Source organism: Mauremys reevesii, linkage group 3 (assembly GCF_016161935.1).
Source record: "Mauremys reevesii isolate NIE-2019 linkage group 3, ASM1616193v1, whole genome shotgun sequence".
Classification (NCBI taxonomy): domain Eukaryota; kingdom Metazoa; phylum Chordata; order Testudines; family Geoemydidae; genus Mauremys; species Mauremys reevesii.
Genome location: NC_052625.1, coordinates 165,289,971 through 165,305,204, shown reverse-complemented (window position 1 = coordinate 165,305,204; position 15,234 = coordinate 165,289,971). Strand labels below are relative to the sequence as shown.

General features: G+C 38.2%; 2 protein-coding genes across 15 annotated transcripts in view; one reads left to right on the top strand and one right to left on the bottom strand.

Annotated features, from left to right (window-relative positions):
* Window positions 1–680, bottom strand: part of ANGPT2 (angiopoietin 2) — an 81,059-nt gene extending 80,379 nt beyond the window's left edge. Inside the window, exon 1 of the mRNA XM_039531756.1 lies at window positions 660–680. The gene's annotated coding sequence lies outside the window, so the exon portion shown is untranslated. The remainder of the gene's footprint in view (window positions 1–659) is intronic.
* Window positions 1–15,234, top strand: part of MCPH1 (microcephalin 1) — a 220,104-nt gene that overhangs the window by 168,602 nt on the left and 36,268 nt on the right. The gene's annotated exons all lie outside the window — the stretch shown is intronic.

Here is a 15,234-nt window from a genome sequence, read left to right as displayed (position 1 = left end):
TCATAAAATCCCAAATCAGTAATGAAAGTAGATTATTTTCCTGTACTTCACTGTTTAAAGGGATTTGCTAGTATCCCTTCATGAGGTTTAGAGTAATTAGATATTTCCCCTGGCCTAAAGTATCTAACGTGCCATCAATTCTGAGTATGGGATATGCATCAGGTACTGTGACAGTATTAAGTTTTCTGTAATCAACACACAACCTTATATTCCTATCCTCCTTAGGAACCATAACAACTAGTGAGGCCCAAGGACTGTCTGACTCTTCAATTATCTCCATTTCCAGCATACTTTGTATTTCCTTATTACATTTATTCATATATTTCCCAAAGTCTGGCACCCAGAATTGGATACAGTACTCCAGCTGCAGTCTCAACAGTGCTGTCCCACTCTAATGTCTTAAATACAACATTATATCAGGTCTACTGCTCTCCCATCCACCAGGCCAATAACATTGTCAGAGAGGGAAACTGGATTGCTTTGGCATGGTTTTTTCTTTATAGATCCATGCTGGCTATTCCTTATAACCCTGGTATCATCTAAGTGCTTAAAAATGTATTGTGTAATAATTTGTTCCAGTATCTTTTCAGGTATTGAAGTTAGGCTGACTGGTCTATAATACCACAGGTCCTCTTTGTTCCCTTTTTAATTATACTTACCCTTCTCCGGTCCTCTGGGACCTCGCCCATCCTCCTTGAGTTCTCGAAGATAATTGCTACCTGTTCCAAGATTGCTTCAGCTAATTCCTTAGGTTCCCTAGATTGAAGCAGAATAGGCATTAAACACCTCAGCTTCTTCATATCATCAGTTATTAGCTCTCCTTCCCTGCTAAGTAGAGGGCCTCCATGTTCTTTCATCTTTTTCTTGCTTCTAATGTATTTAAAGAATCCCCTCTTATTAAGTGTAACTCATTTTGTGCCTCAGCCTTTCTAATTTTGTCCTTACATGCTTGCAGTATTCTTTTTTTACTCGTCCATTGCAAATCATCCATGTTTCCACTTATCAGAAGAGTGCTTTTTGATTTTCAGGTCATTAAATTGCTCCTGATGGATATTAGGCACTTCCCTCCTTTACACTGGGATAGTTTGATATATCGAGATATACCTATCTCATAGAGCTGGAAGGGACCCTGGAAAGGTCATTGAGTCCAGCCCCCTGCCTTCACTAACAGGACCAAGTACTGATTTTTTGCCCCAGATCCCTAAGTGGCCCCCTCAAGGATTGAACCCACAACCCTGGGTTTAGCAGACCAATGCCCAAACCACTGAGCTATCCTTCCCTATCTAGTTGTTTTCAATTGTGCATTTTATATTGTCTCCTTGAGAAACACTGACTCCTCCTGAATTCCCTTATACCTTAGATTTTCTTCCCATGGGACCTCACTTACCAGTTCTCGCTAATGTCCTCTCAACTTTCTTCTTTGTGTCCAAAACTGGAGCCTCTCACCTGCTTTTTTCTCTTAATCTCTTAAAATGCCCATTCCTTCCTAAATTAACCTTTGACTGGTTACTTCCTCTCTAAGTAGAATATGCTCTGATCTCCCCCATCCTCAAAGAAAAATGTCTGCTGATTCCTAGTTGCCTCTCTTGTGGGATTTTGTCTTTTTTTTTTTTATTGGGTGGGGGGAGGTCAACTATAAAATCAGTTGAATATGAAAGAGTTCTGAATGCTGTTGGAAAATAGGAAAACAGCTACGCTTAAAGAAAAAAAGTTTATTGTGCTTAATAACATGTTTAAAGCTGTGCCTTTTAAAAAATGTTTTAGGCATTAGACAGTAATCCAGCCTTCCAAACACCCTTAGCCCTTCTGATTTAAGCCTCTCCTCTGCTCCACAGCCATTCATATGTTAGTGATAGACTCTCTTGTCTAATAATGGTATACTTATTAACAGCATGTCTTACTTCCCAAGAACATGTTATTTCAACTTAAGATTCTGAACTCAAAGAAAATTTTATGTCAAAGAGAGAATGAAAAGGAAGTGAGAAATTGTGCAAGAGGAATAAACAAAGGTTTCAGGGAGAGGACATTTATGGCAGCAGTAAGGTACCTAGTTCCTGACATCTGTTTCCCTCAAGAAAAAAGTACAGTACGTGTGTTAACCTTTTTTTAAGAGTGCAAGCAGAATATTTGGAGAGAGAGGTTTACTTGTTGTGGTATATTTGGCTACACATTTGTACTGAGTAAAGCTACTGTAAATTAGACTTGCCTTCACTAAAGATGATTCTTTGTCTTCCTCTCTACTAAAGAACATGGTCAGGTGACTCATTTTTAAAAAAAACAAAACCCTGAGCTCTTGCATGTGCCCTTCTAGCTTTATAGCAGCAGCTAATGATTACTATCCTCATCATTATTGGCTTACAAACAAGGAAATAAACAAATATGTATTACAAAGATTTCCAAATAAGGTTAGGGCCAAAATGTAAGATTTTATGCTTATTTTTTTAAAGGTATGAGCATCAGGAATGAGAGGCTTTCCCAGTTCTAATGTAAATAGAAACATTGACTTTTTTCAGTATTTCTCTTAAAATTGGCTGTGAACATTCCCTTGGGGTGTGGTGAACTGAAACAAAATAACAGCAGTGTGTTAGTAACTAGGAGGAGAGGAGGTGAAACATTGCATTAAGGCTAATCAATCCCTTGCATGTTCCTACTTGGGGAGAAGAAATACCACTATTAGCATTTCTTCTCCATTAATATGTCCTAGTGATTTATCTGTCCCTATAATACAAGTACAAGAAGGCACCGATGACCGTAAAATGGAGCACATTTTAAATAGTTAAAAGGGAATTCTTTTTTATGTGACACAAATTTTAGATGGCCAAAACCATGTTTTTCCATGATCCTTTGAGATCTTATATCTAAGCAGCATCAGGCGAAGTGCTGGATGAAGTGATAGTGATTTTGGAAGCTGGCACTATTTTTTCTGAAACAGTATTGAAGCAATTCCTCAGCACATGTGTACATACCAACATGGATGGAGTTGAGGTGCCATGTTTCAGGTGAGGTACAAAACTGAAGGTCTACCATTTCTGGTATTAAAGCTGCCATGGCAATTTAATTTAAGAAATTATATTCTGAAGATAGAAAAAACTATATAAATGCAGCAGTTAAACGCACAAATCAGGAAATGAAAAGTTAAAGTTGAATACACACCCCAACTCTGCTCCATACACACATTTGCAATTCTGTCTTTAGTTATGATAACATGCTACTTCTCAGTTAATACAGTATGGTATTTTTTCTATACTTGAGAAACACATTATGAAGCTAATAATCTGTGACTGTGTAATTATATGGTATTGCAGTGGAAACAGGACTTTTGTCAGTTCCTGAGTTGCATATGCCATAACTATGCATCCTTAATATTGCATTAATGTAGGTTTTTGTATCTAATTTTTGGTCATTTTCAGTTTTGTCCTTAATCCACATGAGAAAAAAGAAAAGTTCTCCATCTTTTATAACTAGCAGATACTGTCCCACAAAGGTTAATTCATGTTGATCAGAGTTTCTAGAAAACTGTCTGTCAATCATACTGCCAGTCACTGACTACAGATGAACACCCTGCCTACCTGTGCATAGACAGAGCAATAGATGCATCAATTTTTGTTCACTAAAGTGGCTTCCTTTGAATATATCCCATTAAATACTATTTAATAAATTGAATTGGAAGCTCTTGGAAACTTCTTTTACAAAATTCATATTAGAGTTGTAATGTCTTTTCCAGTAATTTCCAAAAAGAACCGAAGAGAGATTTAAGAAAACAAAACAAAACAGTTCTCCAACCTGTATATCAAAAACTCTCATATAATTTAAAAAAGCACCACCAGGTGTTCTAAGTGGCAGTATCAGAGTCTGCTTTCCAGTCTGTTCTTTGTTCATCTTGCTGAACAAATCATCTGCTAGAAAGATAATCATCCATCTATAATAGATTGTGTACAGCTAATTGCTGACCAAATCTTTTAGCAGCATCATTATCCGTAATATGGTATCTTTTCTTCTCAACATGAATCACCAGTTTATCGGGCTATAAACCAATCAATCTGCTCATTTGCTTTTTAATTGTATAAATCTGCATCTATCAGTGAAAAGGTAGACCTTGAAACATTACTGTGGTGTTCTACTACAAATTAAATGCAGTCTTTTTTTAAATGGAATCCAAAAACACTTTTCATATCTGCCTTGACAGGAGAAGAATCACTAGTCAGCTTATCCACAGCCAAATCTTGCTTCATATGAACATTAGAAATAGAAATCTTATCTACTGCATCTATCTTAAATTCCATTTCTGATTCTGATTATAAAAAACTCATGTAATTATATATTCTCACATGATTTTGAGTCAGTTCCTTCCGTTAAAGGAGGCAATCAGAGAACTGTCAAATATCTATTTTAAAATATTCTCCCAAGGATTCACCTTTAAAATCAAGTGATACATTATCATTAGTTACTGCATTAACCATATCCTGTAGGATGTTGACTTAATGGTCAGTGACTGGCATTGTTCCTCAACATTAGTAACTTTAGAACTAATTCATCAAATTGCTGATCAGCTGACTCTGTTTTACTAGTTTGTCCTTCTTTTTCAAATTCCCCACTCAAATATCATTTTTTCTTTATCCATGATTACATGCTAACAACATTTCAATATTACTCTTATTAATCTCAGTAAATCGTTTAAACTAATAAGGTGACATGGCGTCTGGAGGAAAAAAGCCTGAAGCAGCGTGCTTAGAAAAATTTCCATCTCAAGCAATTTAAATTTCATTTCTTGGAACAAGGCCCTAGTGTTTGGCCCACTAGACCTTACAAATGTCTGTTTGCTGAATCCATTTTAAAGTAACATGCTTTCTGTAGTCATGTGGATGAGGTAAAAGCCTTTTAGAAAACAGTTTTCTAGACTAGATGTAGTTCTGTTTATCTATTTTGTCTTCATCATCAAACACATCATGCATTCTGGCACAATACCACTTTCTAGACTGGAATTGAGGCTAGGGAAAAAATTCTGATTACATGTATGCAGGCAGCTAAGAGTTCAAAGTAGATTCACTGGAAAGAAAATGTGGTTGTCTTAGTTTTCAGCTGAAGTTCATTTTTTCAAATAAATTAAAAGAAATACTTTTGATGGTATGGTCCAGTAACATTTCTCTTTGTTCTTCTTCTGCTTTTTTGGACTGTTGTGCCAGGTTTTCTCATTTTATTCTCTTGTTTTTAACCTTTCTGACTCTGATTCTCACTTGGTCTATGAGTTGGTTAGAATTCAGAAGTGAGCAAGACAGATAATTGAGATGGAAGGTATTGATCTATAAGGAAAGATGAAAGGGACTTGTTGCTGCTAAATGATAATTAAGCGAAGATATAACTGGATGTAGGTATTCAAGGGCATAAACATCATAAAAGGAATGGAGTCTTCGCTGAAATTCTCAACCTTGTTCAGGCCCCTTTTTTCCATATAAGAAGACTATAAAGGGGGCCCTAAATCTCTGTTAGTGGCTGTAGGAGTATTCCCCTAGTGCAGGTACTATGGAAGACAGCCAAGGAGCCCATTGTAAACCCTTGTATTAGAAGATGGAGCAGATGTGAGGCCACATTAAGCAGCAATAGAGAAATTACAAGCAGTGCTGTGGTACGTAGTCTCCTCAGGTTGTCCTGCTGTAATATAGACAGTCCTCAAGGCTATCTAAATTATGTCGGGGACCTTTCTAACCCCCACAGTAGCCCAGGATCATAAGGGTACAAAGATGGCTTAAAGCTACCTCGGCTCCCCCACATCCTGAGGAGTAAGATCTGTGCTGTGCCCCTTAGAGGTGTGGCATAGAATCCCCTCCTTTGCGTAGAACAAGGGGAACTAGGTAGGAATCATGGCCTAAATTTTAATTTTCTTAATTTCATGCCAAATATCAAGAAATAGCTCTTAGTACTGAGATCTATTAGACTGTGGAATGGCCTTTCATGAGAAGTGGTGGAATCCTTATTCCTTGAATAATTTAAAACTGGATGGACAAAACAGTAGAAAATGTACTGTAAGGAAAAATCCTGAATTGGCAGGGGTATGCATTAGATGATCTAATAGGCAGTTTTCATCTCTGATTAAATCACACCACTTGCCTTTAGAAAAATATTTATCTTGGACCTTCATGTGAAAAGCACTTAAAGCAAAGATTTCTATACACATAACATATAAATATAATTAATATATTTAAATAAATCATGCATTTTCTCACAGCCATGAAATTAGAACCTTCAATCACAAGTACACTAAAGCATTAATGACTGTAAACTGCTAAACACAATATCTGAGATTATATTACAACGTTAGCAACAATTTGCCTCTTGACATCAGACATCCCGGCATCATTGAATTACATGCCAATAGTGGAGAGACTGTATTATAGTCAGACAAATTCCATTGGTGTTATATGTTCAGTAACATTCTAAGAGCTACAATATCACCTTGTTACTTTTGGTAACAGGATAAGACTGTTCTTCTACAATTGCCTGTTTTGCTAATCAAACACTCACAGCCAGGCAAGTTATTCTAATTTATTAATACCTCAATTACTTCTTTTGTCTTTAAATAAGAATTTTTAAAAATTTTAACACTTTAACAATATTAAATGAGATACAAAATGCACCTCATAATAAGTAATACTTGTATAATAACCCTTCATAATGGTAATTTATGTAAAATCAGAATGAACTTATATCCCCATTTAATTTATCAGTTTAAAGCTGGTTATTTTCTGACTGGCCAAATAAATCCATTATTTGAAAGCATTTTTTCATCAAAGAGATGACTTTTTATATTCATATATTTTATGACCCGGCCAGTGTCTCCTGAAATATGATGGGGAAATTCAGCACTGATTTACACCTGCTGGGCCAGTATCTCTTCATTGCCAGAGCATAATAATATCCAGCTCTTATAAAGTGCTTTTCATAAACTGACAAATAGCTTGGATCATGAAAACTTTATTCTCCATAGCATACAACTACACCTTGTGATGCCATATGGAGGGCCTGTGTCTTTTCTTGAGGCATCCAGAATTGGCCAAAGTCAGAAAGACAGACTCCTGAACTAGATGGAATGGTCTGTTCTTCATTATAACAATTCTCATGTCCCCTGTCTCCATTGCTAACAAGCAGAAGATGGCCCAGTACACTTGTATGATGTTGTTAATATGAACAAAGGGAATATATAAAATTTTTAAAAACAAGACAAAAGTAAATTTGAAAAATAGTCCTTGAGCTGAATCTGCAACCAGTTGCAGTTTGCATAACGATTGATGAAATTTTAAATGTCTCAACATCTTACCCAATTTTAACTGCACTAATTTAACTATTAAAAAGAAACCAACAATAACACGGTTCTACAAGAGGTGCCACTATGGACTAAAATGCTGACCTTTCACACCTGATAGCTTGGATTCAAACATGGACCAGGCTTCAAAGAAACTAATCTTCATGCAGTTTGACAAAATTCCAGTCAGTTTCAGTTCTTTCTTACAAGAAAAAGGCATCTATTTCTGGAAAATAAGAGGGCAACTAACTTATTCAACTTGGAGGAGGGGTAGAGCTAAGAGATGAATACCAAACTGGAGGAAAGTGAAGCAGGGAGAGAGAACTGAGAAAAGAGTAGGAGAAAAATAAGAGAATGCAGGGAAAGAATGCCCTTTTCCTATTCTTTTCTACTTTGGAACAAAAATGGGAGTGGTCATCTGATCTCTTTTATTATTATTATTATTTTTCTTTCACTGAAAGAAGAGAGGATAAAATGGGAGAGAAACAAATGAATTTCAAATCCTAATTCAGTCTCTAACGTTTCTTACAAGATTCAATTCTCAGCTATTCTTCTCTGCTTGTAAACAGTGCCTTTAAGCTAAACATGTGAATTCATACAGCATATCTAGAATAGTCAGGCCTACAATTACACACAGTGAGGGTAAAAAAAATGCAAAAGTGTCTAAGTCCCATTTTCAAAAGTGATGTAGGGTCAGGTTTTTAAAGTAAGATATTTAGGCACCTACTGGGATTTTAAAAAGCACCTAATCTGCTCAGGCACCAGAGTCTCATTGCAATTAATCATTTAAGCTGCTTCAGTGTTTTCTGAAAATCCTACTAGGCACCAGTCTACCTCTTTAGATGCCCAAATATCTTTGAAAATCCAGATCAGCGGGCAGCGATCAATCCAGCGGGGATCGATTTAGTGTATCTAGTCTAGATGCGATAAATCAACTCCCGAGTGCTCTCCCATTGACTCCTGTACTCCGGTGCCGCAAGAGGCACAGGCAGAGTCGACAGAGGAGCAGCAGCAGTCGACTCACCGTGGTGAAGACACCACGGTAAGTCGATCTAAGTAACTTAGATCACACACACACACAGAGTGTAGAGCAGAGCTAAGAGAACTTTCAATGAGAATTAAGCTCCTAAGAATCTCAGTCTCCAATAAGTCTTGTAGCACTGGGGAAATTCTAGAAGACTGGAAGAAAGCTAATGGTGTGTCAATTTTTAAAAAGGCTTTATGGGGTGACCTGGGTAATTATACGCCTATCAGTCTGATAAAGGCAAGATAAAAGAGCGACTGATAAGGGACTTAATGAATAAGAAAGAAGAGTACCTGCCGCGTCTGCAGGTTTGGCCGATCGCGGCTCCCGCTGGCCGCGGTTTGCTGCTCCAGACAAATGGGGGCTGTGAGAAGCGGCACGGGCCAAGGGATGTGCTGGCCGCTGCTTCCTGCCGCCCCCATTGGCCTGGAACGGCGAACTGCGGCCAGTGGGAGCCAAGATAGGCCGAACCTACAGATGCAGCAGGTAAACAAACTGGCCTGGCCTGCCAGGGTGCTTACCCTGTCGGGCTGTGTGCCAAAGGTTGCCAATCCCTGTTCTATCCCTGTTTTATGTCTACACTACCCGGATCAGTGGGCAGTGTAGACATACCCTTATTGCTTAAGGACCAGATTTTCAAAGATAGTTGGGCTTCTAAAGAGGTAGACTGGTGCCTAGTAGGATTTTCAGAAAATACTGAAGCAGCTTAAATGCTTAATTGCAATGGGACTCTGGTGCCTAAGCAGGTTAGGTGCTTTTTTAAATCCCAGTAGGTGCCTAAACCACTTGGCAAACAACTGGATCTATTTCACCAGCTTGGATGGAGACATGACATGTCTATGTTAGACAAGTTACATAACAGAAGCATTCATCATCATCAAGTTAAATTCTACACAATGGATACTTGCCCAGTAGAGGGCAGAGGTGAAAAGCCAGAAATGATGAGTGGAACTGAATAAATATGTGCAAGAGCACCCTAATGTCATGACTATAAAACCTAGACTATTCCTTTTTGAATTTAAAACATTAGTTAAATCTGCTCAAAGGCAGGGCTAAATTAAACTCCAGATGTAACCCAAGTTTTCAATGTAATTGGCAGTATTGCAGGGGGGTAGTATGTTCTTAGGATTTAACTGTTGAACATGTTAGCCAAATTACTCTTGATGACAGAAGTTTATTTTCCTTAGATGTTTGATAAACATCTTATCTTTTTCAATTTTTTTCTGGGGCAAAGGTATTTACTGTAGCTAATGAAAAGCAAGTGCTTTCTTGCTAAAAGCTGTATCCAATTGTGATGAGCTATGGAGTTCAGCATTCTCCAAAACTTCAGATAAATTTAGAGTCCTGCTAGCAGGAGTATAGTACAGTGCAATCCCACAATTATGTACACTGCAACTGTCCCACGAGTTTCCTGTTTAAATGGGATCATTTGGGTGAACACCACAGGGTAGCTGAAATATACTATGGTGGCCACAGCAAGAAATGTCATGGCATGTGACCCAGTGCAAATGCAGCTGTTTTTGAGCCATTCAACTCATGGTTACCCATCCAATAGAAACCCTGGAAAACTTACAGCTCTTCTTCATTTACTGCCTGTTTGATTAACTGTTAAGTTACCATTAAGTCCAAAGCCTGAGACAGAGATGCCAGGGGCCATATGTCAGCCATTTTCTTAGTCTGTATATTGGGGCAGAGACTGAGCTATAGGATATCACTCTGACAAATCCTGCAAGCCATATATCTTCTTTTCATGCATCATTCCACAGCTTATGCTTATGTCTGTTTTATGTTGGTACATGGAATAATCCATATTCCAATTCCCACAGACTAGAAAAAGAGTCTTCAAATAGCCATCATGAGCAATGCAAAAGTTAACTACTACTATTTTTTATTAAATAAAGATACATGGTTGAAAGCTGGCACTAATTTTAAAGTTTATTACCAATTAAGACATGAGAACTTGAAGCCAAGTCATTAAAACAATATATCCGGCCTCCACACTAGGAAAGTTGGCTCAAGGTTGAAAAAGAAAGCGGCATCATAGTTTTTGTCCTTTAAATGTTTGTTTGCAAAGATATCCAGAAATCAAGGGCCACTTTCACCATACAGATACTTCTAAATCTTCTTAAGAAGGATATAATTTACCCAGACAGCAAAACAACCAGGACAAATCACAATTTTTGAAACCTCAGACTTTATATATGCTTTGTGTTATTCCTCAGAAAGTTTAGTTCGCTGAGGCCACCCAAGCTCCTGTATGATTTCCTTCTTTAATCCACTGGATTTGTGTATGAGTAAGTGTGTGATGATGTCCTCTGATGTTACAGATAACATATGTGATCTCTCACTACTAGCTGCTAAGGGGGACTCATTTTAGCTAGATTAAAGGTTTTGGTGATAAAGGTCCAGGGTTCTAATTCCACTTTGTGTGTTTTGTGTAATTCATATAGTGATTGTTTGCTGCACATGCATTTGTTACAGCTCCCAGTCATCCTTGCTGTCCCTGTCTTTTTCCTAATGAACTCCTACTGCCTCAACAAACCTTGGCCCTCCCTTTCTCACAGACAACCCCTCATCCCAAAGTGTCTCTCTCCTTGCAGGAGTTGCCTTTCTGGTGAGCTTTCACATTTTGCATTTTGTGGGGTCCTTAGCGTATACTGTAAGGAAAAGTTAAAGTGACTTTGTAGTCCCCTTTCTGGCTGAAGCCAGGTCTGGAGGGCATTCTGGAGACGATATCACTAATAGAACAGAACTGCCTACAGATATAAGAACAGCCATGCTGGGTCAGACCAAAGGGCCATCTAGCCCAGTATCCTGTCTTCCGACAGTGGCCAATGCCAGGTGCTTCAGAGGGAATAAACAGAACAGGTAATCATCAAGTGATCTGTCCCGTCGCCCATTCCTATCTCCTGGCAAACAGTGTTGCAGCAAACACCTGGAACACTTCTACAGGCAATAACATTCCCTCTACCCCATGTCCTTGCTTCTCTAATGATAATACCTCAAGAAGGTTGAGGGAGACAGAGAAGTGTCTGATATGGGAGGCATATAGGTCCCAATGGCTGATAGTGGGGGAAAGGTTTAAGGGAAGTTGAAAAGATCCAATCAATCTAGTTCTCTTTGCAGCAGGTGCTCTAAGGAGAGTGGGAGAGAAGCACATTTCATTTGCTGGGATATTACCAAGAACTGGCTCTCTTCCTGTCTGAAACTTTATCTTACTTCATCAATTTGTCTCATCCTCGAAGAATGCCAGAGAAGAACAACAAAAATGATTAGAGGTCTAGAAAACATGACCTATGAGCAAAGATTGAAAAAAAGTGGGTTTGTTTAGTCTGGAAAAGAGAAGAGTGAGAAGGGACATAACACTTTTCAAGTACGTAAAAGGTTGTTACAAGGAGGAGGGAGAAAAATTATTCCTCTTAATCTCTGAGGATAGGACAAGAAGTAATGGGTTTAAAGTACAGCAATGGAGGTTTAGGTTGGACATTAGGAAAAACTTCCTAACTGTCAGGTTGGTTAACCACTGGCATAAATTGCTTAAGGAGGTGGTGGACTCTCCATTACTGGAGTTTTTTAAGAGCACATTAGACAAACACCTGTCAGGGATGGTCTATATAATATTTAGTTCTGCCATGAGTGCAGGAGACTGGACTAGATGACCTCTTGAGGTCCCTTCCAGTCCTTTGATTCTGATTCTATGACACAAGACTTAAAATCAGAGGGCCAAATTTATATTTTCAGTTATACCACTGGAGTAAATACCAGATTTTCGACCAGTATCGCTGCTGTCAATTTCCACCCCCCGCCCGCAAATTTGAAGTTACACATCATTATGTTGGTGATAGCTTTTGAAATGTTCTGACCTGCTCTAGTGATAACACATTCTACACTTACATTTATCTCTCCGGACTGAAACTGTAACTTTACACTTCCACAGAATCAATCAGGGCTTGGGGAAGTTAAGATTTTCATGTAAAAATACAAGTAAAGTTTTATGTTGGTCTTTGTCCTCCCTAATGAAGGGGCTAGTTAAAGTTATGTGCCTCTGGCTTTTTGCCAACTTTGTAATGATGATACTGATGGTGTTTTGAGTTCCCTCATGCTTGAACTTGGCTCTGATGCTATGGTTTGCTCTTGGCTTGCCATCACACACAGTGTCTGCAGACAGTCACCTGTATTTTGTGATAATTCCAAGTAACTAGTTAACTTCTAGCTTTATAGAATCCTTTCACCTGGGTGAATGGATGAGACTTCATTCTTCATTAATATCTGGTAAATCATTCTGGAAGTGTATCTGAAAGATATCTGCTTCTTACCATCCATTAAACAGGAGTACTGATATATCTAGGAGCGACCAGCATGAGCCAGAACCTCTGTGCCAGTTAGTACATCACAGGATGGGATAAGAAATAGACATTTCCTCCGATGGTAATTTGCTGCAAAGATGATGTCTGTCACTTCATATCTAAATACCCTTTTACCCTTTACAGTATAACTGGTTGTTTGCTCTCTGAGCATGGGTCATGGTAAAGCATGAATTCTTGCTCCATCTTACCGGAATGTTGAAGGCTAAATTTTTCATGAGAGCAATGTAGGATAGAAAAGTCTTGGTTCCTGTATACTTTGTGGTAATTAAACCTTTCAATCCCCACAGAAGCTATAGAGCTAAAACCACAGAAATCCTACTTTGTCTCACTTGATCCCTGCATTTGTTATAGGAGAAGGGCATTGTTTATGTATATTTTATTGCATAATAGTAAATTTGGCTTTTATGCAGCATTTATCTATCTTACATTAAATATTTGTTGTCCAAAATATGGTCCATACGTTTAAACTGCAGAAATGCAGGGGACTTGTGTTACAGTAAAATTAGTGCTATCAAGCAACTTAGTTATGAAGGAGAAGAAATGTGTGAAATATGTGATCTTATCACTATAACATGTCAAAGGCAGTCTTCATGGTTCTTTTAATACCCATGGTTACATATATTTAACAGTAGTTTTAGATGGAACAGCTGAAGAAGCAACAATATGGTGAAACTTTGTGGGGGACTATTTATAGCTATCTTAAATCTCAGAAGGGAAAAATCCTAATTCCACAGTTTTAGTGAAGACAGCTGTTGAGGAGCCTTTGTTGGCTTTTGTTTATCAAGAACGTAGTACACTATATCCAGGCTATAAAAACTAGTTATAAATCTACTGCACTTATAACACTGACACATAGTGGTTCCAAAATAAGTGAATCCATGTATTTTTATTTAAAGCTGTCTTGTTTTTGTTTATTATATAATTCCTGATTCATTTTCTTCTTCCTTTTTAAAATAACATCAAAGGGCTATGTGGTTCAGTGTAGACGTACCTATGCTGATGGGAGAAGTTCTCTCATTGGCATATATAATCCACTTCTCTGAGAGGCAGCAGTTAGGTCGATGGAAGAATACACAGGGACCCCTGACCAATGTAGTTAACCAAGCTAATTTTCTAGTGTATTTGAGGCCTCAGTTATATTCCTGCAGCCCCACAACATGTAGACTGCACAGGTCCATGCTAGGGGTGTCTAGTGCAGGATAAGTGTCTATCTTTTTTCATTAAAGATTATGTACTTTGGTCTAGTTTCTGTCCTCGGTTATTCCTGTGCATGAGTCCCCTTGACCTCAGTGGGGCATCACAGGGTACACACTAGTAGACCACAATGCAGGTCCCTTTTTAGGGCTGCTTCAAGACTGTGATTGAGATGAGGTCTTTCCTGGCTGCTCTGATTCTACTCTTCCAGCGTAGACTTAGAGGAGGATACCAGTTCAAAGAGGATACCATGCACTGGTGGACACCAGTAAGTCGCATTGAAAATAGGAGACTCTGCATGTTAGCTGATTCCAGCTGATTCCAGGATCTTTTTTAAAAATAAAATATAAGCATTTTGGTCCAAATTCTGCCCTGGGAAGGTCCATTTCCTCTGATGTAAAGCAAACACTGTGAATAGCACTTTGGGTTCCTGACTCCCAACCCCCTGCTCCAACCACTGGAAAACACTCCCTCCCTCATTTGAAAATGTTTTCATAAGGTAGCTGCAAACCAGAGCTCCAGCTTGAATGTATTTGTTTTGGATTTTATTTGACTTATTGTATATATAAAAGTTTCTATTCTTGTCCATAACACATTTGATTTATTATGTGATAAGGAGATTCTGTTGTAGACCTTTCAGGCTTTTCCAAAGACAAGAACTTGATCAATTATCAAGTTCTTATGATGATTTATGTGCTGTATACTGAAGTTATTTATCATCAGAACTATTTACCAGAGCATCTAAATTAGCAATGTTTGAAAATATTATTTTTAATATTTATATTTAAAAAAGCTCCCAGAGGCTCTAAGCAAGAGCAAGGCTTCATTGTACTAATTTATATACAAAAATATTGTCATGTTATATTTGTATTACTGTAACTCTAGTCATCTTAGCATATGCGCAACGTGCCTTAAGTTGCTTGTGACCAGTTTCTATTGTGCTAGGCACTGTACAAACACAGAACAAAGAGACAGTCTATGTCCCAAGCAGCTTACAAGATAATGAAGATGAAAACATAGTTCCATTTTATTTCTAATAGAGTGCATCTAACCTAAATGTCTTGGTATCTTCTTGCCTGAAGAACCCGTTCTGGCCCTCTTCCATTGTCCTGCTGACACAAACACAATCAGAGGAAACACTCAAACTGGATCCCACTCAGTTTAAAAAGAGAGGGGATTGGCAGTAGAACATTTTCCATGGGGGGCCCTTAACTGTGGAACTAGTTCCTCCCTCCCCACTGGTCAGAAATACACAGTTATATTGACTTTCAGTGCTTCATCCTGCAAGGCATGTCTGTTCTCTCAAGCTATTCCAGAATGAGAAGTTTAGTGGGAGTTATGTTTGCCTGCGG